This window comes from Halyomorpha halys, unplaced genomic scaffold (assembly GCF_000696795.3).
Source record: "Halyomorpha halys isolate HHAL.00 unplaced genomic scaffold, Hhal_1.1 Scaffold1268.1, whole genome shotgun sequence".
NCBI lineage: Eukaryota > Metazoa > Arthropoda > Insecta > Hemiptera > Pentatomidae > Halyomorpha > Halyomorpha halys.
Window position 1 is genome coordinate 77691 of NW_027115086.1, and position 25379 is coordinate 103069.

The 25379-nt window shown below is 29.5% G+C and overlaps 1 protein-coding gene across 2 annotated transcripts in view; it reads left to right on the plus strand.

Moving 5' to 3' along the window:
• The first annotated feature begins 1911 nt into the window (after positions 1 to 1911).
• LOC106689042 (CD109 antigen) overlaps positions 1912 to 25379 on the plus strand; it is a 99743-nt gene continuing 76275 nt past the window's right edge. Inside the window, exon 1 of one of the 2 annotated variants that reach the window (XM_014433790.2) lies at positions 1912 to 2012. The gene's annotated coding sequence lies outside the window, so the exon portion shown is untranslated. The remainder of the gene's footprint in view (positions 2013 to 25379) is intronic. The other variant, XM_067052181.1, reaches the window with a different exon arrangement.

Below are 25379 nucleotides of genomic sequence, written 5' to 3' on the forward strand. Positions count from 1 at the left end.
AAAAAGAAAATGGATTAGTCCATTGGTTAGTTTCTGTTATTAGAACTTATAAAAATCTATAAGTGATGTACTTTAGGATATCCATTTAATTTTCAAAAATTTTCTAGCTCGGAAATGGTTGGTATTAATTAAAATTAACAGGGTTCTCCCCATTTGATATGGCTATGGCGTGTTCCATGAGTACATGATCTCTCTAGTTTAATAAAAGAAAAGTAAAATTAATGTATAGTAGTAAAAATAAATTTAAAATATTTATTTGAAATATGTGTAATTGAAATTGTGTAAATTAACAGAAATGGAACGCCTTCGTTCTGACGCATATAACCCAAGCAGTTAAAGCATCAAACTCCCTCAAGTCAGCCGTAGAGAGGAGTACTGATTGCACATTGCTGGAGTTATGTATTTTTATTCTACTAATAAATTACTGTTTTTTTTTCCTAATAAAAATGCTGCAGCATACAATTTCATTTTTTAATACTTTTTAGTTGTTTGGAAACTTCCTGCTTTGCACTAACTTAACAGTTGTTAAATTACAAAACTAAATGCATCTCTACTTGAGATGGGAATTTTGCATTGTATTATTGAGTTGGTCACTATGAAGATTATTTTTTATTTACTTATTTGTTTTTTACTACTTACTGTATAAGGAATTGTCACTTATTTATTTTATTATAAAAAAATCCTAAATACTTGTACAATTAGCATCCATGGAGCGTCTTAGGTTCAGTAAAGTACTGGTTCTTCATCAACAGTAGAAGTATATATTGCAAGTATTTACCCTCAATCACTGAAGAGCGAAGTACCAGATTATAGTAAGTTGGAGGACGCCACATTATCCTGATCCCAGAAAAATCCACAGGTGATAAATAAATCATTTATTTAAGCCAGATTCATACACACAGTAGACACAGTAGTTAGAAGTACATTGAGCTATCCCACTTTATTTTATTTATATATGTATCATTCAATTTACTTTATGGATCTTTGGTTGTACCATAGTATATGTATAAAATAGATTATACCAATAGTAGTATTAGTACTACATAAATGTCATTTCCATGTTAATTATCTAGTTAAAAATACACTAGCTAAGGACTTAAATTATTCTTGTTCACACACTTATTTTTAATATTTGCCAGCAAGATTGAGTGGGTAAAATTTTGAAACATTGCAATATTTGTTAAAGTGGTATCGTTGTAATTATAAATGAGTAGTGAAATATCAAAACATCTCTTGTTCCTTTTATATTAATATATTTTTCCTTCCAAGAGGTTCTTTATAAGTAAAAAAGGAAATTATTTTGTTCAAAATATCTAAAAACTTGTTGAAAATGAAAGGGTATATTGTACAGTAATTTACAGCAAATTTGTAGTAATTATCAAAATATTTTGTAAAAGGTCAAGAGATGTTTTGAAATTCCTCTATGCACAAATTAAACTATTTGGAAATTCTTTTTTAGGGGAACGTTTGTGAATTATAAATGATATGGAATTCAAGCTTCAGATTCATATTTGTATCAAAGCTTATTCTAAGAGCCAATCCTTCATTAGAAAGCAAAAAATTATTTGAAGTGTTTACACTTCTCAAAGTGGTTTTTAATCTTTGATGATAAATACATACTTGATAAAATTGGTTAGCATCATAAGCATGAATCAAGTATCTTATCCTTTAACCATTATATTTAGTTTATTAATAATCCTCCAGTATAAATAAATTCTTCATCCATCTGTTTGAGATTCATTATAGTTCAATTCTTTTATTTGTTCTCCATCCATGATTTGATAATATTATAAAACAAATAATATTTGAATGTCAAATTTCCATACATTATTAAAGAACTTTAGCTGTCATAGTGTTTCACCTTTCTGTAAAAGCCACCAGATAGCGTTTCTGTTCTACTTACTAAGCCCCCTACTTCCGACTTTCCTACCTGTTTGGTGAGTCTTAGCTAACATTTAGTGCTCTCCAGGTGGTGTCGGTGTTGGTACGTTTTATTCTCATTATTTTTACAGGTTGGTCCTTTTAAAGCTATTTTTAATTGTTATGAATAGTATTCTTTAGTAGTTACAGCTGCAATTAGTATTATTATCATAGCCCGAAATCATAACTCCACCAAACGATGTGTTTTTACGATCGTGGGAACTTCTTCTCATTCAACTCTCCATGTAAACCTTTTCTCATTAGAAATTAACTTAATTTCTGACCCAAAACTCATTTCTTGGGAATCTTTCCGATGGCCAATTACTCAGTTTCTAAATGTATGTTCATTCTTATCATTACAATGATACTTGCCGCATTTGAAGATATTCCTCTGAATGCAATTATTACAATAAAAGAATATTTATATTTGTGAAATTAAATCTGATTCGATGTTGTAACTGTCCTATCTGTCTATTTTATCTTTTGTTATTTAAAACATATTATTTGATTACGCTCATCTTTTATGACTGGTAGATTCTTCGACCGAATATTATTTTTATAAATTTTGTTTAATTTTTCAAATGAAAACAGAGTATCTTAAAGTTTTTATCGTAAGGATGATACCAGATTTTCTGTTATATTTAATTTGTTGGTCTAGTTCTGCGTCAGACAATCTACTGACGGTCAACTTGTATTTTGACGGATGTGGATGAGTGAATTCTAACAGAAAAAAAAGTCTTGTTGAATAAGCAATTGCTGGTTTCCAATTATTTTTTTGAATAATATCATCTCTCCTGAACACAGAGCCGACCCTAAGTGAATCGAGACTCCTTCGTGTGAATCAATTAGGAGGAGAAACTTTGGTTCGATTCCCGATTCAAATGTCTATCTCGAACTTGGTATCAGTGACAAACAGTATTATGCACAAAACTTACTTACTAATTAAGAGGATCATGTTGGTTTACACAGTGGCTGTAACAGTGACATAAAAGTATCAGTTAATGGTGAGAAACAGCAATGTTTCTGGAGAACTTGGTGGTTCATGAATAAAGTCTTCGACTACATCAATGATGTCAAAGCGTTTGACAATCTTGGTGCTCTCCTAATTGTATCAGACAAATGGTCAACCTTATAAATAGCTTTAATTTCCCTCGAGAGGACTAAAAGTTAATCTGCTTATGATTATGCAATCAATAATATTAAAGAACAAAATTTTGTGGATTTAATTCATAGGATACACATGGCATTGAAAGGTTTTTACCAGGCATTGCACATTGTGATTTTAAATTGTTGCTAAAAAATAACAATTCATAATAACAAGTCTTTTTTATCTTTTAAAATTAGCAATCATTTCAATAGGAAACTAAAGCAGGTTTTCCCAAAAATTACATGAAAGTCAAAATTGCATCTAGGTGCGGTCCAAGTTTTGAGATTTACACAGGAGCTAAACCATATACGTTTATGTCATATTTGATATGACAGGTGTAATATGTGACTTTATTACAATGAGTTCTTCATTAAACTAGAGTAAATATAAAAAATCGGAGATTTAAATTGTGGGGCGATGAAGAACTTTGAAAAAAAAAATTATCTGATCAGAATGTTTTCTGGGAGTAATTGTCGTTGTGGGATCTAAACTGGCATTTTTTAGTTAAAAGAATGGTGTTGAAACAAAATTCATTTTAAATACAAAAACCACGGAACTTCCTCATATTAGCTTAATTTTAAGAAGAAAATATTTTCAAGACGCAGTTCATTTAAATTGATCATTGATAGTACATTTATCGTTTTTGAAATCTCAATATTTCGGATTCAAACCTTAAGACTAGACTAAGATAGAATGAGTGGAGGTTAATTTATATTTATGAAATTGAAATACTAAAACTGTAAGGTATAATTCCAAAATTATATTTACCATAAAGCTGTTTCAAGATAATAATTTTTAGGAGTGATGGATTTTAACATAAATAAAATATAGAAAATAGTTTTACAAAATTGTATTACTTAATTAAAAGAAATTTATATGAAAAATATTGAAAAGAAGCCCAATATCTTTTTAAAAAAGAATTGAAAACCAGCTATTGCATATTCAACAATTTTTTTTTTCTGTTAGATTTCACTCATTCATCCACACCTGTCAAAAGTTCATCGTCAGTAGATTGTCTGACACTGAAGTCGACCAAAAAATTAAATATAACAGAAAACCGGGTATCATGCTTATGATAAAAATTTTAAGATACTCTATTTCATTTGAAAAATTAAAGAATATTCGGTCGAAGAATCTACCATTCGATTCTTCGACTGAATATTGTTTGGACCGCACCCAGATGCAAATTTGACTTACCTTTGTCATTTTTGGGAAAACTTGCTTTAATTTCCTATTGAAATGATTGCTAATTTTAAAAGATAATAAAGACGTTGTTGTGAGTTGTTATTTTTAACAACAATTTATAATCACAGAACTGCAATTGCCTTGTAAAAACCTTCCAATGCAAGGTGTATCCTATGGATCAAATCCACAAAATTTTGTTCTTTGATATTATTGATTGCATGATTATAAGCAGATTAACTTTTAGTCCTCTCGAGGGAAATTGAAGCTATTATAAGGTTCACCATTTGTCTTATACAATTGAGGGAGCACCACAAATGTCAAACTCTTTGACATTATTGATGTCCTAGACTTTATTCATGAACCACCAAGTTCTCCAGAAAAATGTCTGTTCCTCACCACTACCTGATAATTTTATGTTACTGTTACAGCCACTGTGTAAACGTTACCAACATGGACCTCTTAATTATTAAGTTGAAGAAGTGAGAGTAGAGAGTATTTTGTTTTACTAAGGACTAATATTTGGCTCTAAGCAGATTGTTTTTTATTGTAAGTCAATCTATAAAAAAAATATTTAATTTGATTGCTATATTAAAAAAAAAATATTCGTAAAGCTCAGAAAATGAAAACAGCTTTTAAACAAGAACCTATGGCCTTTCAAGAAAGAATTAAGTATTCTGTCAACATGTTTAAAGCAAGCTAAGTTGTATTTTATATTCATTTTAGAAGATAAATGTTAACTGAATTCGTTCACAGATTTCTGTATTAATGATGAACTATTGAAGAGTTCCCTCTAGAAAGGCAATAACATTCTTCAAAAATTTAGGGATAAGAAAAAAGTCTTACCAAATCAACATACTTTCAATTTTAGCGTATAAGAAGCTTCTTTAGGGATTAAAGACTGATTCATGCTATCTTCATTCCTATCAACAGTCAAATTAGAAAAATCGTTGTAAAAATAAAGCTTGGAATTTTCTTTATAATAAAAAAAAATAATAAAGTGAAAACAATCAACCGAAGATTCATTCAAAAGAACTGATCCACCACATGGGATTAATCGTTGGGAATAAATTGAATTAGAAGAATCAAACGTTTTAACTTTATACTAGTACCAACTGGCGGATATTGAGTGGGACGCGAACGGGATGGTGGGTTGGTTTGCATCTGATGCCTACTTCTTTTCACATGTCTCAACTTGACAAAATGAAAGTTTTGATTTTATTTTCAATTGGATGTATTCCAAGATAGTGCCTTAGATTGGAGTTACTCTCTACAGGATCGTCCTACATACTGTCCCAAAGCTAAGCAGGATTGTCACCCCTAACCCTAGTGTCTATGGTGCAATCTATCAAATATGTCAAAGACAAAATAAATAAAAATATCATTCTGGTCAAATGTACCATTATTAATACGAAGCAGTGATATGCATCCACTACAGCGATTCAAAGCCTAGATGTCTTGAATTTGGTGTTTAGAATACTTGAAGGAAATTAATATTTAAAAATACAATTATGATGATTATTAAAGAAAATGTGTTAGACTTATTGAAGACAAATTAGTAAAAAATAATTTTAAGATTCAGAAATTAACGCCTTAGATGTCCAAGAGCGTTCTAGGTTTCCTCAAGTGGAAATAAAAGCTGCGTCCTATTATCTCACCAGGCTCTTCTCCAATATTCAACCAAACTAAGGTCACTATTTTATGTCAGCACATCATACTATTGTTGCCATTTAGTTAAGTAATAAAATAAAACTAAATTTAAGACTTCTGTGTTTCAAATAAAATAAAATTCAATTTTGTTAATTCCAATTTCACAATATCCAGATAACCTTTCAGTAGCTTCGAAATCTTATGGATCGCAGGTACACGTATGAATTTTCATAGTAATAGGAACAATGTAGAACGTTAGTACTGGAAATATTACTGACCCCTAGATCATGGTTGTGACAGCCGCTTGACAACCATGGACTGGGAGTACTTGATACTTTATGCTCGTTACATATTGGTGTCCCTGCTATTACTGGTATTGGTGACACAGTATCAGACCCATCCATCTTTTAACGAAAAAAGGAAAATATTTGTGAACAGACAAATAATTGAGAATATAACGACTTCTGATTGAATAACACAATACCACAGTTTGATAAATGTTTAATGCCAATTTTAGCGAATTGAAAATCACTATTCAATAGTTCTGTAATGAAGACCAATGATACATGTCATAATGGCCTTGTTCAATCTTAGATTTGACTGCTTCCTATATTTCTCTGATGTCACACGGAAAGGATATTATTAATTTCAAATGACCCATTATTTTGTGTTTAACTTATGAACATGCATACCAATATTTTATTGTTAATATATGGGCACTTTTGCATTGTTTTAAAAGTGTTTAAGGTTAATTGCACAAAATGTGTCAATTTTTATTCCATCTTAATTTTAATTACGGCAATGCGGTTTGTGCCAGAAATTATGTTGTATCTTATAAAAAATAATAGAGTTAAGAAAAATAAATAGGTTTAATTAATTTTAAGGCTCAAATCACTGACATTTTAGGTATTTTGGAAGTTATTCGGATCACAATTAGACCATTGTTAAATTCTGCTGAATAAGTTCTTTACCATTGCCGAACCAGAGAGATCTATTTCGTTGCCCCTGTTTCTTTGTTGTTTCCAAAGGACAATAATAAACTGCTGACAAATGAAATATTTTCTTCTTAAAAAAGAATAGTATTTGGTTATAATTTGAGATAAATTTAATCTTTTTCTAAAATTGTTTATTTTTAAGCAATAATATTGTTCCAATATTTGTAAATCGTTAATAATTATTTGAAAGATTTCTTATATATAACGCTATTTCCTTTCATGATAAAATTTATTTCAGCATAAGACCTAAAGATTGAGTATGTAAGTTTTAATCTAACAGTTGGCGTTGTATCCTTGTGGGTATCTAGGCGTGGGTTATCATATGTCAATGGTCCAAACAAAGCAGCGATATGGTTCTTATTTGAACTGCTTTTCAGTTATACGACTTTAAGTAAAAGATAAGCAGTTTTGGTCTTGTATAAGGATTCCAGCTCCTTCTCTTTTCAAAATGAAATCTCCGGTTCCTGTTCTAAAAACAAAAATAATAGACTACTAAAAGACTACGTGTTTTCTGTCACTTACCGGTATTGCCTGGTCACCTTTCGGTACAAAATTTCTCTTTGTAAATTAGCGGGCATTTTAATGACTTGCTAGGGAGTGACCGAAAACCATGTGACAGAGGTAAACAATATTGTGGTATTTTATACCAATACTTGAAAGAATGCTGAACAGTCATTTTTTAGATTTACTGGGAAAGAAACTGGTGCCATTGACAATTTAAGTCAGAAATTCAGCTTTGTTACAAGACTGGGGATGACAAAACTAGAATTAAGTATTTTATAACTACATTGCCATTAATTATTGGAACTATAAAAGGCGAAAGAAATGTGAGCCTAAAGAAGGATAGTAACAGAAACAAAAATCATTCTCATTTAAATAGTTAATCATTTTTAAATAGCCCAATAACTCCAATTGCGTCGATATTTGAGAATGACTATAACATTATTAGAGCTTCCTGATGACTTTATTTATAAAAAACTGTGAATTATGCGTGTTAAAGTGGAAAACTTCCTTTAGTGTCATTTATAGAGTTAGTTGGACATATAGCACTATATATTTTGGGATCAAATATTTGTCAACGAACTAAAAAAAAAAAAACTGTCCCATCTTCTGTCCGCTGCTTTATTCATAAAACAATTCAATATTTACCCTGACTATACAACGAGTACTGTAAATGTCCTTACAATAAACTTATTGAATTATTTCAGGTTAAATTGAAGAAAATGTATAGTTCTTACTACTCACACCCAAGTTCATTTTATTTATGATTAAGTTTAATAATAGACATTAAGTTTTCATTTATTGCTCCATATTCCTACTACAACTACTTCCAACACTACAAAAAAAAAAACCTTTTTAAATAGAAAAGAAATGCAACAATGTGAGCCCCATTATAGTTCTTTACGTTCGAAGTAAAGATTTTATGATACAGTGATAGTAAAAAAACGATTAAAAACAAATAAGTAATTTCTGATCCACTTTATATCAGCCACAATAATATTTTACAGGTGAACAAGCTCGGCATGTTGTGCCAAAACTTGAACAAATGTTTCTCTGAAGCTATTTGACGTAAACATGTCTATTAGCACCAAAATTGAAAATGTTAAAATGCACCACAGCGTAGTTTATAATGATTGTCAAGTGCCAAGAAAAAGAAAAACCGTACAAAAGATTAATCATATTTTTATCATCCATGAAATGACATCTAAAAGTTTTCTTTTATGAACATTTCTATCTTTCTATCCAAAATCTAAAATAGAGAAAACTTTTTTTTTTCTCTATTTTAGTTTATTAACTTTTCTCAAGAATAATGTTTGTTTGCCGGATAATACCCTACGCCGGATAATTCTGTTTGATTGTTTAGCAAATTAAAATTCAATATTATACGTCTTTCTTTACACTTTTTAAACGTGAGAAAATCACGTTAGTTATTATTTTCAATTAAATTCAATTATTCTTGTTTCAAAAGAAATTTTAATAGATTAACATCAGAATGTTTAGTATATTCACAAATCCATCGACGAGAGCTAATCTTCGAGTATCTCTTCGTTTCACGTTGTTTCATCAGACTTAACGACCCTTGAACAATTATGATACAAAAAATAAGATATAGACAGAATAAAAATAAGATAAAAACAGATAACCTTTACCCTTGGTCCGAAAACTACCTCTTCTTGCCACCCTGGTTCTGAGCTGAAGAGAAAGCAGATTATGGGCCGAGTTGGGCAAAATGAAGCCAGTTCTCAGCAAATTAAACTCGGGAAAAAATAAACATTTGCTACTGCCGTTATTACCAAAACCGATTCGTTATTTATAAATCACGATACAATGATATTAAAAAATCTATTAAAAATAAATAAATAATATCTGACCGCCCGAAATCCTTATTTCCAGTTGCATTACTAAGGATTAATGCGTCCCTTTGCCTTTATTTCCTCTGAGCCCCTCACTTACCCCTAAAAAATTATGAGATCCCTCTTTAAGCCGAGCTAAGTACTTATAATAATTAATTCCTTATGTTGTAATCATTTGAAGGGAAAGTATTAAAAAATTAAATACGAAAAAATAATCCCTGGTTCAGTGGAGGTAACGATGTCATAGGCAAGCCCAGCGACTTAAGACGTTTTTAGCTGGACCCGGTGCTCTCGTAACCTCTATTTTAAAAAAATATCTATTTTTAATGTTGAAGATATTTCATTTTTTTACTTAAAAGATTTTTTTTATACAGAAGACGTCTTATTTATTTTTTTTTATGTTGATGATATATTATTTTTTATATAGAACATATATCATATTTATTTTTCATTCAAAATACCTTCTTTCTTTTTTAAAATTCCTCCACATATGATGTCTTTTTATTGGATTGTTTGCTTTTATTTATTTTTTGTTTTATATATTTTTCGAATCATTTCTTTTTGCACATTTTAAAATTTATATCAGATATTTAATGTTTCAATATTTTCTTTATTTAAATGTTTATTTCATATATCATTATTGCTAATGATTATTATACTGTATTACTTTTTAGAAAATGAAGAGCATATTAAAAGTTGTCATATTCTACCTCTCGATCTTCATCCTATCTTCTTTATTTCAATTTTCCACTCCCTCAGTTATTACTAATATCCTTTACACCTGTCACATCATTGCTCAATCCCTTATGGTCCACTATGGAGAATTCCTGCAGTATTTCCTTGATCATTTTTATAATATAATCACAATATCTAAAATTTTTTTTGTTTTTTTACTCTATTATTATAGCCTTTATTGTATTGTAAATGGATGTTCTGTTATTCTCAGTTATATTTTTTTTCTTTCAATTTATTATTGGAAGTTGCATTTTGATTTTATATTATTTTCTTATTTCTACTGTCCACTCTATTATTATAGAGTGGATATGTAAAAATGTATTGTAAATGTATGTTCTGATATCATTTTTTTTCCTTTTCAATTTATGATTAATATTTAAATTTTGATTTAATATTGTTTGATTACTTTATATTGTATTTGTTGGTTTTTTGCTCTACTATAAGACTCAAAAATCAAATTTTTATATTCTGTATTATTGTTCTGAAGGGATTCGTCTCAGAATAAATAAAGAATTATATTATTATCATTAAAATCAACTCTAATTAACGTACCTACGATAATTAAGTAAATAATTCTTTTAATATGTTTTTCACTTATTTAAAATGTTTTCCAATATATCCACTTACATACTACTGCACGCTCCAGAGTGAAAATTTTGATTCTATGGATATAAATTAATGAATAACGAATTACTCTACTTTTGGTAGTGAGGAAGCATGAATAAAAAAAAAAATAAAAAGTTTTTATTTTGTAATTGAGTGTTTTCCGAAGATAGTACCGAAGACGGGTAGTTGAAACTTCTGTCGCAATGGTACCCTTCTGCAATGCATATCTTTGTAATGTATTCAGTACAAAATAAAAAAGAAACTTATATTGTAATAATATATACGTTGTGTTTCTATCATAGTAATCCAGCTGTCTGCCTCAAAAATTTCATTTAGTAAAAAGTATGTTTTTAAAATTTATTTATTTATTGACATTTACAACTGTATATAAAATACAGCAAGCCAATTTGATGTAAGATCATAATGATATGATACAGCATGTAGAGAAACTACCCAGTAGTAGAACTCTGGTAAAAAGTATACTTCTATTTTTTTTTACAAAAATTCACTCAGCCTCTAAGTATATTTTTATTTAATTAAGAAACACGCCGAACATCGTTGATTAAAATAATATATTTAATAAATTGAACACATTTCAATATATGTCATTAATTCTAAAGTTTCATCTTTGGGTTGGTTTTAAAACTTTTCAGTTAGAAGTGGGAAGCGAATTCAGTTGACCGCCCAATGAATTTTTTGTGATATCGTTGGCAAATCGTATTGTATGCAAAAAAAAGTCTGTGTATATATATGGAGATTCCCATGGTCCAAAAATTATTTTTCTTGTCTCTCTCTCTTATTGTTCCCCTCACTTTCTCCCTTTGTAAAAATGCTTTATATCCTACAAAACATTAAGCAGGTCGCGATAATACTAAGGAGATATCAAACATTGTGAGAGTTGAGTTTATTCGCAGTTTTTATGAAAATATTGTACATTATCCTGATTTTTTTTGTTTCAGAAGTCTGAAAATCATTATTATATTAGTCGAAGGTATTTTGAATTTTGATTCTTCTTCTTAAATCGTAAACATTGAGATTTTTGTTTTCTTACCCTCTTATCGTATTAATTTCCAATACATAATAATAAAATATACAAAATATAATATTTACGAATATAAATGTGTATAACTTTTATTTATATTTTAGGAATTATATTTTAAAATCCATTACCTTTGTTTCCATGACTTATCCGATCAATTCTGTTTTTATTGTAGAACGATGGCCCTGGTGGCGTTCAAGAAAAGTACAAAATACGAAAAAAAACATTTAGTAACCAACGTTTCGTCCCACCAGGGTTTCATCAGGGCTGAATTCTGGTAGTTTCAATTAATTCTGATAACATTGGTTTCTAACAAATTGTTTTTCCGATTTTTTCGTCCAATTCTTGACCATTGTACACTCCCTATAATCAATTACATGGGGACTGCTATTAATCTTCCAAAATAAAATCTTTATATAAATGTAAAGAGTAAAACATTTAAATTATTGAAATTTATTATTTAAAATTAGTACTTAATAAAAAAATTAAATAACAAAATCAATATTAGATATTTATTGCCTTCCATTTGGAGGGTCATATACTTTTTTCTCAATATTCAATATTTCTTCATTCAACTCCTCATCTCGCCTTGAAATAAATTGAAAGTTTTTGGAATCTGAAATAGAAGACAACCTAAAACTAATCGGTTGCGGTTGTTTTTTCACAGCCTGGCTAATCGTTCAATAATGGAATATAGAAAGCTTTAGTTTACATATTTTTTGACGAATTATATGCTAATTCTAGTCACTATTTTTTTTTAAACATTACTCAGGTTGGAATATACAAGCAGTATAACTTTCAATTGTCTTTTTCATTGGGAAAAGAGCGAATTAAATGCCCTGATTCTCGGGAAAGAAATTTTCTAAACGAATAAAATCTTTCGAATAATAGATTGATTATTGTCTAAGAAAAATTGTTTGGGAATATTGATGGAGGAAATGTCTGATCTTTGAAAACTGTATCGATACATTGAATATCATTAACCTTCTTTTAAAAAAGTTGAATTGAAATTGGGTTTTTCTTCTTTTTATAGAAATGGGTACCGATACATAATACTATGAGACTGTAAAGTAATAATACTACTAGACTATAAAAAATTTAAACCTATAGGAAGAATTTTGAAAACCATGTAAAGTACAAAATAGGCCTGAAAATTTTGGATTTTCCATATTTTCGATACTTATATTTTTATTTGATACACTATATTTTAGATACTTTACAATTTTTTAACTATCTGAAATAGAATTATTATATTACCAGATTTAAAAAAAATTAAACACATAGAATTTTTATTTTTATTTATTTTCTGTGTTTTAATAATACACATATTAGATAACTATTAAAATTAAAATTTTATTTTATTATTCTAAATTTTTCATCTTTAATACTTGTTAATATTCTCTTTATGTGGTGTTAATAATTAAATTAATATCGAATTGGAAAAAAAACTTTATTCTAGGAATATTTGAAATTAATAAAAAAGAACTATAAAAAAAGTCGAAAAACAAATTGAATAAAATAAAAATATAAAATCGTTACTGAACAAAACTAAAATGTGAAGTTCAATAGTCAATAAAGTATTTTAACCAAAAAATTTGTTTTCATTTGATCATGATAAAACAGATTTTAATTATCTGGCAACTAGGCCTTGTTCATATATAGCCCAACTATTATTGGAAGATTAATAGTCGACAGTATGTGATAGATTGTCGGGTAGTGGTCAATAACTATTTATTGGTAACCAAGCAACGTCTAATTAGGTTATTCTAATCAATTCTTCTCAGATGGTTATTCTAATTAGGTTACCAATAAATAGTTTATTTTTGCAGTTTTATACCTTTACACATGGACTATTTTATTACAGCCCTACTATTACTTAAACTGTGGAGCTCAGGATGTGAGGCGCTACTGATTTCTTGGACGCAAAGATTCGAATCTGACAGTAAAAAATAATTATTTACTCTGTTACTGTTGTCGTGAGTCAACCCTCTGGGCTCGGGAGGACTCTTCGAGCCCATCTAGCCTCTATAAAGTGATTATAGTGGCTAGGTGGGCTAGACTTAATTAGGGAAAAACCTGAAGGTTGAGCGTGATATTGAAAAAATCATCTCCATGTACAACCGTTGTTCAGAAAGCAGTACTTCCTTACAAAGTACTCCACCCCTGACCTTTCAACGGTCCATTTATGAAATAAATTAAAATCATTACAAAATACAATATAAACATTTAAAGAAGATAGAGAGAAAAAAAAATAGATACATTTATATATATATATATATAATAGTTGACAAAACATTAACTTCTATTAATTCTTCTTTCCATCTTTCTGTATCGTTTCCTGCATAGGATACCTTTTGGGAGTAATAGTCAGCACTTCCCGGGGTGACCAGCCCTATAGGGAGGTGAGCGCTTTTCATTTTTTCTTCCAGACATCCCTGTCCCTAGCACCTCCCCACCAGAGGGGTCCTGCCATCCTCTTGAACATAATACTCCATCTTTTCTTTTGACGTCCTCTTCTTCTTTGAAGGTAGTATGGAGTTCATTCTGTGGCAATTTTTGACCATCTGTCATCTTCGCATCGAAAAAGATGCCCTGCCCATTTCCATTTGCTCAATCTTGTCATCTTCAGTGTGTCACCACTGAATGTCAGTGAGTCTTGTTTCTTTCTGCATCCACGCATTTTTTATTCGATCTCTTTTCCTCACATTCACAATGCTTCCAATATTATTTGGCCACACATGTAATGACATTTCACATTATTATTAATTAAATTAATACATCAAGAACGTTAAATTTCAGAGTCATCCCTAGAACAATACTGGTTTTAATATATTTTATATGAATAATATAGTACAGCGGGATGATTCTCCAAACATTTATGTCCATGATGCATTCGTTTAACTAATAAAATACTTGATTACATTATAAGTCTAGTTGCCAGAAAATAAAATTAGATTAAAAAAGACTCCCCATAAAATTGACAAAGGATGCACTTAAACACCTATCAAAATCGAATATCATGTTTTCTGCTGAGCGAGGGGCTGTTTAGAATGTGAGAAGGTATTGGAGATAAATAAATAGCTCCCTTTCTATAAATGATAATATGGAGGAAGTTTGGTGGATTTCACAAGATTTATGATTAAATAGAAATTTCCTCTTCTGGCATTTGTTAAAGCTTACATTCGTTCTGTACGTTGATAAAATTAATTTGAAGATCTGAAAAGTCTTCTACTGGAGATTGCATCGTTCTGTCAAAACAATCCTTAACTCTTGCTAAGATACTGTCCAATGTATTGATTTTTTTTTCTTTAAGATTCATCCCATTGTTAATCATTAGAATTTAGATGTATACTAACTGGATCACGTTTTATCATTGGATGAAAAAATGTTTTATGATTCGGAAAATAGCTGCTTTTTTTTAAAGATTATTTCTCTCTACTTCAACTATAAATGTTTGCTAACGTGAGTCAGATCATGAACTATAAAAACATGATGTCATGTTAGGCTGGTTGAGTATGTAGTCGTGGTGATGACCCCTCGAATCGGGGCGGGACTCAGATCTGGGTTAACCATTTGTTGGAACATGACTGTCATGGTGTGTAATAATTGTCACGTTTCTGGTAGAGCGAAGTCTTTGTTGAGCAGTTAAAAGCATGATAGATCTATAATTTGATATCACGACGTATCTAAATGTTGCTACGTAAAGGAAGTGTACCAATAATTGCCACTTTATAAGATCTTTAGGCCTTTTTTTGGGGGGGAGGGAAGGAGAGAGGTGGGTATATAGATGATATTTTACCATTTTTTTATTTAACTATTCTCAGATAGATGAACTCTCCAATATTTAACTCCCTATTGAAATATTCAATTAACAAAACATAGTTTTGAATTAATAACAATACTATTGTTTAAATAAATGGATTGTATCCAATTTTAGTATCAAGACAATTTTTATTTCTTTGCAAGTCCAACGTTTCGGCCAATTCGGTCAGTCTCAAGGACTATCTTTATACAATTTTAGAACCACATGATTAAAATAAACCAACTTCAAACCAAATAAGTCTACAAATTACTATAATTAGTCAAACGTTCACATTAAATTAAAATTTAAAAATCTTTCTTAGATTTCTTATCTAGTCAATCTTCTCTATTGTAATTTATCACAACAAATATTATGTTTATTTCCTTTATAAGATTTTAAAATAACTTTTTCTCCTTATTGTATAGGTTTCTTTTTTTTTTTAAATTTTCCTATTGTTTAAAAACTGTAAGTATATAAAAAAGAAAAAGTAAATTCAAACCACACCAATGTATCATACAAGGTATTTGCTCCTAATAAAATACTGTGTATCGACTGGAGCCTTTTAGTAAACTATAGTAAATATATAGTAATTAATAAAAAAATATATGTATAAAAAGAAACTAACCAAAGGGTCTATTTGCCTAAGTTATTGACATGGAAAATCCGTTTAATGCAGGAGAACTCTCTTTTAGTAAAACAGACTTGAGTTCTAGTTCTTGAAATTATTAGTGCGGTGCTAAGTTATCTTGGAATTCGGATTACGTCTGATTGGACTAATTATGTATTTATCCAACTTATTCTTTTAAAGTTAGAGCAGAAGATGGTTGGAGATGTGGTCAGCAGAAAAATACATTAATAAAAAAATCTTATTTATTTGTGCCAAAGATTTTTGGTTTATTTATGTATTTTTGCTTACTGCACCCCCGATCATATTCTCTTCATATTTATCTGCGGTCAATTATTAACCCGTCATTATTGTTTATAAGTTTCGATTTTACTATGTATGAGGTTAGAGGGGTTCCAATCCACTGAATTTTACTTTCTGTTTCAGATAAACATTAGTACTTACCTTTCTAGTACTTTTTCAAAACTTTTTTATAGAACTTAGTCGCTCAGTTAGTTGCTCCTGGACTTTCTTACCACCCGTTACCTAACCCACCAGTCGGCCGCTCAAGTACCTTGTTTCCTTTCCTCATCCTGCCAAGGCTTTTATTCTTTAGTGCCCTTCCTTTCTGAGAATTGCGCACTCATTCATCCCCATTTGGCGGTTTCCACTGGCTGAATTACCTTAGAAAGTCGTCCATGTAGAAATATAAAGTAGGAAATACAAGTACTATATCCTCTGATATCTAGTTTCAGTATTGTCACTAGTCTATGATTTCTGAAAGGGAAGCTTCAAACTTATATGGGCTCGAGAATCGTAAAACCTTCGAAATCCACTTTAATATCATGCCATGCTATGTACATCATCTCCTAAAAATATAAAACATTTTTTAATACAAAAAAAAAATGTATAGTTTTGTTGAAATTGAAAACTCTAGTCATTTGATTTCTCTAAAAAAATGTTTTACTATTGTATGGAAGAGTGAAATTATAAAAATTAAAAAATACCTTATCAAAGTAATATAATGCCGATATTTAATTATAGAAGCTATGACCGTCATTATAGAGCTGTTTAATACAATGGACTATTTATTACACACCGGATATAAAAGTAATTGAAATGTTGAAGGGTACTCTTTATGAGAGTTATTATTATTATTTTTTTGCAATTGTGTTTTGCCCACCACATTTGATCATTGTTTTTCAGTATGATTTTGTTTTTAACTCCGTAACCAATGAAGACAAAACTAATACTTTTAATGACACGCAATAACATGTTTTGCAACCATACAAGAATCTAATATAGCCGATGTTATCGTGAAGTGTTCTGCTGACCACAAGATTGCAGTGGTTTGGATTGTTAGTCAACATAACCTCACTCATGTTGATCCAAGCGGAAAGTATGACTCACGTTGTCATTTGTCATAGTATTTTTATTAATCTTCAATAATCATTGAAATTGCATGTGCAATAAAGAATAAAATTAAAAAAAAAAAAAAGCTTGGGACAAAAACAATTTTGAAAATGAGAATTTTTACCAAATGATCCTTTGTTTCTCTTTAAAGCTATTTATTGTGTCCAACATCACAATTATAAAATCTTTACCTATAATATTAACTATATAAAGCATAAATAAGAATTATTGAATTTTTGTAAACTGCTCTACCAAACAATTTTCATCATAACATTTTTTTTTTATGCTTTCAGTTATAAAATTAAAACAAATTAGTCCTTTATTCATTTATTTTTATATCTGACGTTTCTCATTAAACTTCATTATAGTAGTTTTATATATTAAGACTAAGTATATATTTTAAAATGTCCATTAACTCAATAATGCTGGGACAGATTAGGCAAGTAAGCAAAACTATGTTAGAACAGAAGTTCTGATTTCTGTTCAAACATATCAAATCAAACAAAAACGCAAACACACTACAGAATGTTGTTATTTTCTTGTCAATCCCTTTAAATATATATACTAAATGAAGATCCTTCAAACCTTTTTCTTGACAAATTGTCATTTTTTGAAAAAAAAAAAAAAAAAAAATCAGTGTACATAGCGCCTTAAAAGATCTGAATTGACAGAAAAACATTTTTGAAAATTATTATTTTTCAGTCGAATTCCTCTCGTATTCAATCCTTACAATCCAAAATCCTCAATGCTCCTTACTTTGTCACAAATAAAATCATACATAAAGACCTGAATGTTCCCTATGTAACCGATCTAGCCCGAATCAGATATCACTTCTTCCGTTATAAACTCTCTAACCACTCAAACCCCCTAGTTTCTAATCTTGCATCCTCTTCCATCATGACAATCCTCCGAGGCGCCTGCAAAGAAGATGGCAACGAGACCAGCTAATGTAAAATGTCATTAGAGTGCTACAATGGTACAGTGCTACAATGGGTAGTTTCTCTACACGCCTGTAACACTCCAATTTAACTTAGATCAGATTTACTAAATGTATTATAATGTACAGTTGTAAATAGCAATAAATTAAAAAAAAAATTATTTTTCAGGAAAATCGGATATGATATTTCTAGGGATACTTAAAAATTAATTAAATAAAAATGAATACCAATTTATTACATCTGTTTTACAGAAAAACAAATTTAAGAAATTATTTATATAATGACAATAAAAGTGATAAGTGGCTTTGCGCAAAAGCAGTTTCTTTTTTGGCTCGAGAAATAATTTCACCAGAATGTACATGTTAGAATATCATTGCACTGTTTTATTTACTAAACTTTAGCAAAATCACCAGCAACAAGTTGGGAGTCACCTTCATCACTCACCTCCTGAGTCAGACCTTGGTTGTGATATTTCATTATTGAATTATTTCACCTCTACAGCGGAATATTTTGGGCTAAAAGGATAGAAAAAAAAACTAAGGAATTCAAAAGAATGAAAATTAGAGGAAACAAAAATTAATATGTGTTCCTAAAGAAGAAAAAAAAATTCACAATCTGAGGAGATACTTAAATTCTTTTAAGCCTATGTGACAAGATGCATTTATTTAAACAAATGTTATAGTATTAACCTTATTCATTAAGATAAAACTATTGTGATTTTCAACCTTAAAGACGTATATATATTTAAACCAGGAATGCCCCAAAATGTGGCACTCTTCTGGTTTGGAAATAGGGTTGGCTCGTTGGTTTTTAGTTTTGAGTGTTTGATTTTGTTAATTAAAAATAATACCGGGTTATCTATCTTGAATATAAGGTAAATTTACATTCGCCATGTTTGACTGGTGAAGAGGTGAAGGGCGATCTGAAAGCCCCTTGTTATCAGGAAAATTTTCTGAACTCACAAGTTTTACACTAAGCTGTTTTTGGTTTAGTATATGTGCATAATCTTTTTTTCTCCGAAACATAAGCATTGTTCAACGTTCGATAGTTTTTATTAATTAATTGTAAAAAAAACTTAAGCAATATAATTACTGAATAATATAAATCTATAGTAACATCCCCATGTATATTTGGACATCCCCCACAAAGACAAACTTATCAGTTTCAAAGGAAACAAAGACTTTGTACTGGATTTCTCCATTATTCCGTGATTAGTCTCCACAAATGCTAACAGACTTCAGTGTGCTTAGTATTTGAAGTGTTATCATTTGTTGTGGCAGATTTTGCCAAGTTTCAAGTATGGTGAAAAGACTTGAAATATATTATATTGCAGGATTTCCATTAAGCAGTGACGACATCGCTTTCTTCTTACTGCTCTTTAGGTAAATTTAAATTATTTCAAGCCTTTTAAGTGTAAATAGAAACCTCCTTGATAAATCAACGAAAAGAAATGAATAAAAAAAAAATTATCAGAATTTTAATTATAATGTATAAATATTCTTTACTGGAATACAGTAGTTTAATTTTAAATACACAGCTTTGAATAAATAAATTTCATTCGACAATATTTTTATTAATATTGGGTTGTAACTAGCAAATAGAAATATCTATTCAAAATTATGTGTCATATTTTTCTTTTAAAGTTACAAAAGATTGGCATTAATATTTTTGTATATAAAATATTTAGAATTTCTTTTCAGAACTTTCCCTATTGAATAAAAAGTATAAATAGCAATAGATTATTCTAAAATTTGTCTATTCTTATTTGCAATATTTATCCTACAATTGAAAAGATACGTGAACGAAGATTATGGTTTTTGTTCTTATAAAAAAGTTTTTATTTCATAAACATTGGTATGTTCAATAATTATTACATTTCTTAGGATTATACTCTTGTATATTTTTTTTTCTTTGCTTATTATTACTTATAATTGTTTTACATTTTGGTAAAAGAAAAACAGTTTTGAAATAGAATAAAATCCAGTTCATTATAGAAGTATTTTACAGTGATATATGCTCAGTTCTGTAATGTTTATATCAACGTGTTATTTGTGTATAATTTCCAATTTCAGTTATTAAAGGGTTTCAAAAGTTGGGGCAAACATTTTGAACATTATTTTCCTCGAGTTATATAATTTTAAATTGATATCCTGATCGAATAACAGTTTATCGTTAATTATTATTTATTGTTTATTCTCTTGACCCTCAAGTATCTTAGGATTTGGCAAGTGCAAGAGTATGTTACAAACATATTAATCTGAGAAAAATTGAGACTTAACTCTAATATAAGTATATTTTTTTCTATTTTAAACGAAAAGTATCTTTTATATATATTCAGAAGTTTTGTTGATGCAACTTACGCTTTGTTTAGCCTAATAACATAATAATATGTCTGATAGTATTATTTCATAAATACAAGTTGGTATACAAACTACGAAGTATAATCAGTAATAATTTTTGTTTCAAGATGGTGATGATTATTAGTGATATTATAGAAGTTAAAAAGTATACAAGTATTTTTTTTTTACTTGTAGTGAGTTAGCGAAATCTTACGTCATAAGAACTACAAGACTAAGTATTAGTTTGTACTAATTATGACACTGGGCCTAGGCAGGATAGAAATGTTGTTTGAAGAATGTTTTCTTAAAAAAAAAAAAAAAAACGAATTTTTATTTCATTATGATCAAATTTACTGGTTGTATTTTTTTATACAGTTGTAAATATAAAAAAAAAAAAAAAAAACGAATTTTTATTTTCATCATTTTATTATTATTATTATTATTATTATGAACTATTATTTTATTTCGTTAAGTATTGGAAACTTGTCTGAAAAAGCCTCTGATTCGAAGATTTAACATTTTTCTCAATCCACGATTTCCAACGGCATATCTGAAATAATAACAATATTAAAATATTTATATATATTCAAACTAAGCCCAAGAACCAGGTCGATTAATAAATTATCTTTGTTGCGTTATCTTTTTCTAAATTAAATTTGTTCTTCACACAAGACTGAAACGACAAGAAACTGCTCGTAGATTCCGATTGCTACAACACTTACTTGACAAACGCTCTAAACTTCCCATTCACTACAAAAAATTAATATACACTACGATAATCAGACCAATTTGGACATATGGAATTGAGCTCAGGGGCTCCATCAAATTCTTTCCGCATCCAATCGTTACAATCCAAAGTCCTACGTAAAATCCTTGATGCTCCTTATTACGTCACAAATAAACTCATTCATAAAGACCTTAACATCCCATTCGTTGCAGATTTGACCCAAACCAGATATGGGTCTTTTTATTCCAAACTCCTTAACCATCCTAATCCATTAATTCTTAATCTTTCATCCTTAACAATCCCTGATAATCCTCCGAGGCGTCTGAAAAGAAGATGGCCACGAGACCTTCTAGTTCAAATTAATGTTTGAAGTACCACCAATGGGTGGTTCCTTCCCAAGATTTTCAAGTGTATATGAAACATACTACATATTTACTTATTGTATTATTTTGTACAGTTGTAAATTACAATAAATAAATAATTAAAAAAAAAAAAAAAATTTGTTTTTGAGGAATCCAATTTCTTCTGACGTTGAATATTATTGTTTGATAAAATATTCGTGTTAACTATCTTTTCGAGAGCTGTAGAATTTATTAGCAATAAACGCTTTAATCAGTTGAGCATAACAGTCAGTGGAGTAGCTCGAGACATAACTATTCAGCCAAAACTTATTTCTTTAATATTTAGGTTCAGCGAATAAATGAATTTTATTAATTTGTTGTTAGATAACTAAACTATTTGATCATTCATTTTTATCACTTCGCGACACCTTTAAATATATATTTTGTTGGGTGTACTCCACTTATCCACTAATGAGTTATCTAAAGTTGGCGTTGTTAAACTATATGATTGATGCGGTCGAATTAAAATTATTTTTTATTATTCGAAAAATATTTAATAAAATAGGCGTAAGACCCACGAAGGCCAGCAAAGTAGTGTAAACACTAATAAGAGAAAATTGTGTGTACTCTTCGCAAAACAAAGAAAAACTGTCAAATACTCTAGTGCAACATGTGGGAAGTACAAGTGTTAGATTCACGTAGCAATAGTTTACAAAGACTGTTATACTAATCGAAATTTTAATACTACTGAAGGAAGTAACTGAATAAGTTATTGTAAGTTGTAAAATGTAAGTTTAATGGTTTTTTATGAGTTTTGGTTTGATGACAATTTATTTAGATATGTTTAGTTTATTTTAGATCTTCCGCTCCCAAGTTTTAGATAGCTAGCATGATCCGGTATTTCAAATGGAGGTCAAGAGAAAGTCCGTTATTCCTTATAATTAGCACGTGAAAGGACTTCATTGAAGTGTAAGCTACTTCATAGTGTACGGAGAGAAAAATATATATCTAGAAACTATATAGAATGTTCAAGGCTATATGATCTGTTTATATTTCATAATAAACACAAACACATTGTGGGTGAATGGACTATCAAGTTAATCTAATGTCAGAAATTTAACTGTATGAATAAATTCCATATTCAGCATTTTTGTCGCCTTTTTTTTTTTTATTATTAGGCTTTTGCTTTAACGTGATAGGAGAGAGATAGGATACATTTGATATCAATTATATAATACTTTTATAACTACTAGAATACGGTTTAGGACTATACTTTCCAACCAGTAGTGGTGGTGCATGACTAGCAAAAAATTGACAAATACAAACAAACAGAAAACGTCAAATCAGTTTTAAAAAAAGTTAATCAGCAAAGCGGTTGTGCGTGATCTAGAACCTCCGCCTGAGTATCTTGGGCACGAATACTAGAAATCCATCTAAGCTCTTGTCAGAACACTGACGAGGCAAGCGCTTAATATTTTACTGATAATAATAGAAATAAAGCATATTTGATTTTAAACTTAGCATTCCCTGTAAAACTTTCGTATATGGCGGGTGTTTTCCTAATAAATAATTGCAATGGACTCATACTTATGCTCTTATTCAGAAAGACAAGACTACTGCGTTTATGAAAAAAAATTGAATTAGAATAAGTTTGAGAAATTAATATGATTAATTTAAAAGGGTTTTTAGAGGAAGGTAGACAAACTGTGTTTAATATGGAGCAGACTTAAAGTTAAAAGGTTATTACCATGAAAGAGGATTATTTTGCAAGAAATTTCATTTTTTTTTTTTTGTTCTATCCTGCGTACTCTATTTACAAGATTCAAATAACTCTGAAGTTATACATTGGTTCATTCGAACATAAACATGGGCCAGGATTTACCCCTTGGATCTAGGGGTGGGGGAAATTAAGGAAATCCGTTCGTCAACGTAAGGATATTCGTTGTTACCGAATGTATTTCTCTTAACACTGTATGGCCGGCCGCTAGTTCTGCGGTGCATGGACGTTCCCAGCGGTACGCCGCCTAGAAGTGAAAAAAATTACTAATTTAATAAAAATTAAATTTTTTTGTTCAAGCAAATAATTGTAATAACTAATAAACCACAACTATAATTATATATAATTTTGATTCATGTTTGAAGTACCACCGATGGATGATTCCTTCCCAAGATTTTCAAGTGTATATGAAACATACAACATATTTACTTATTGTATTATTTTGTACATTATTACATTAAATAAATTAAAAAAAAAACATACTAGAATAAAATAAAACATTGTTTGAAAATGCTAATTAAATCCGAATTATGTATATATATATTTTTAAACCTTAAAATTACTATTGTTTTGAAAGAATGCTGAAAATTGAAAACAACTTGACAATAAACAAAAACATTGCGTTACTTAAGACCACAGGCGAGGACAAGTTTAGTGGATCAATGAACTCCAATTTCTGGTTTAAAGTTATTCAGCCATATTTTTGAAAATAAAACTTGAAGGAGATTAATAATTAAAACTGATATTTGCCTCTTGATAACTGATAGAATTTGGATAGCTTTATGATTAAACTTCTCTTCATATTCCGCAGAAGAAGTGACCCAGAAATAAAAGTTAAAGGCAAGCTGTTTAATGGGAGAATAACAGGACAAAAAAAAAAACCAGATAATCTTTGATTCCACTCGGAAGTTATACTTCTTTCCCTAAGCCTTTCTGCCCTTTCCCGTCTTTCCACATCTCTGGTGGGCCTCATTCGGCAACTTGAAACTTTTGAAGTCATGTGGAATTTTGAAGTTCTATAACTAAGTAAAAATTCTTAAAGTATATATCAGGTCAGGCCCAAATTGATTAGAATTCTAAAGATCATTAAGTACCATTTAATGCTCCTGTTTTAAAAATTATTATATTTCTTTATTTATATTAGACCACATGTATCTTGTTTTACACTTCATGCTGGTTGGCTCAAAGATATGCAAATAAAACGTATCTCAGTTTGTAAAAACAAATAGTTCTTATACTTATCTAGACCAATTTTGGAATTCATTTAATATTTTATGAGTTTAAAACCAAGCAGCTCTTTCTAATGCATTAAATGCTGTAGGGTGTTTGTTATTCATTGCCAAAGCAGAATATGGTTATTTTGTGACTCAAACGGATTAATGATATACTGTATTATTCAGTCTGTTCGTTCTTGATGAATACTAATTCAACCTCCATTTGTGACTCTTATGGGATTATATTTTTTAATATACAATGATAATTAAGCCGCTAAAATTATGGGCCTTGCATAATGTGTCAATCGTTAGTTGAGTTCATTCCCATGGAATATCAAAGTCTATGTAAATTTATTGTAAAGAATAAGATCTTGCCATTGTAACGGTAGGAACGATTAATTTATCTAAAATGAACTTATGTGAAAGATAGTAAGTAATTTCACATTCGAGACTCGACATAATGAGGTTATTAAAAATACATTATATATCTTTCTGCTTTGCGATTAAATATTATCTTACTTAAAGTGAATTTTCATCTGAGGAAAATTCTGTTGCGTTTCGTAGTCCATGGTTTGTTACTTTCGAATTTTTGATAA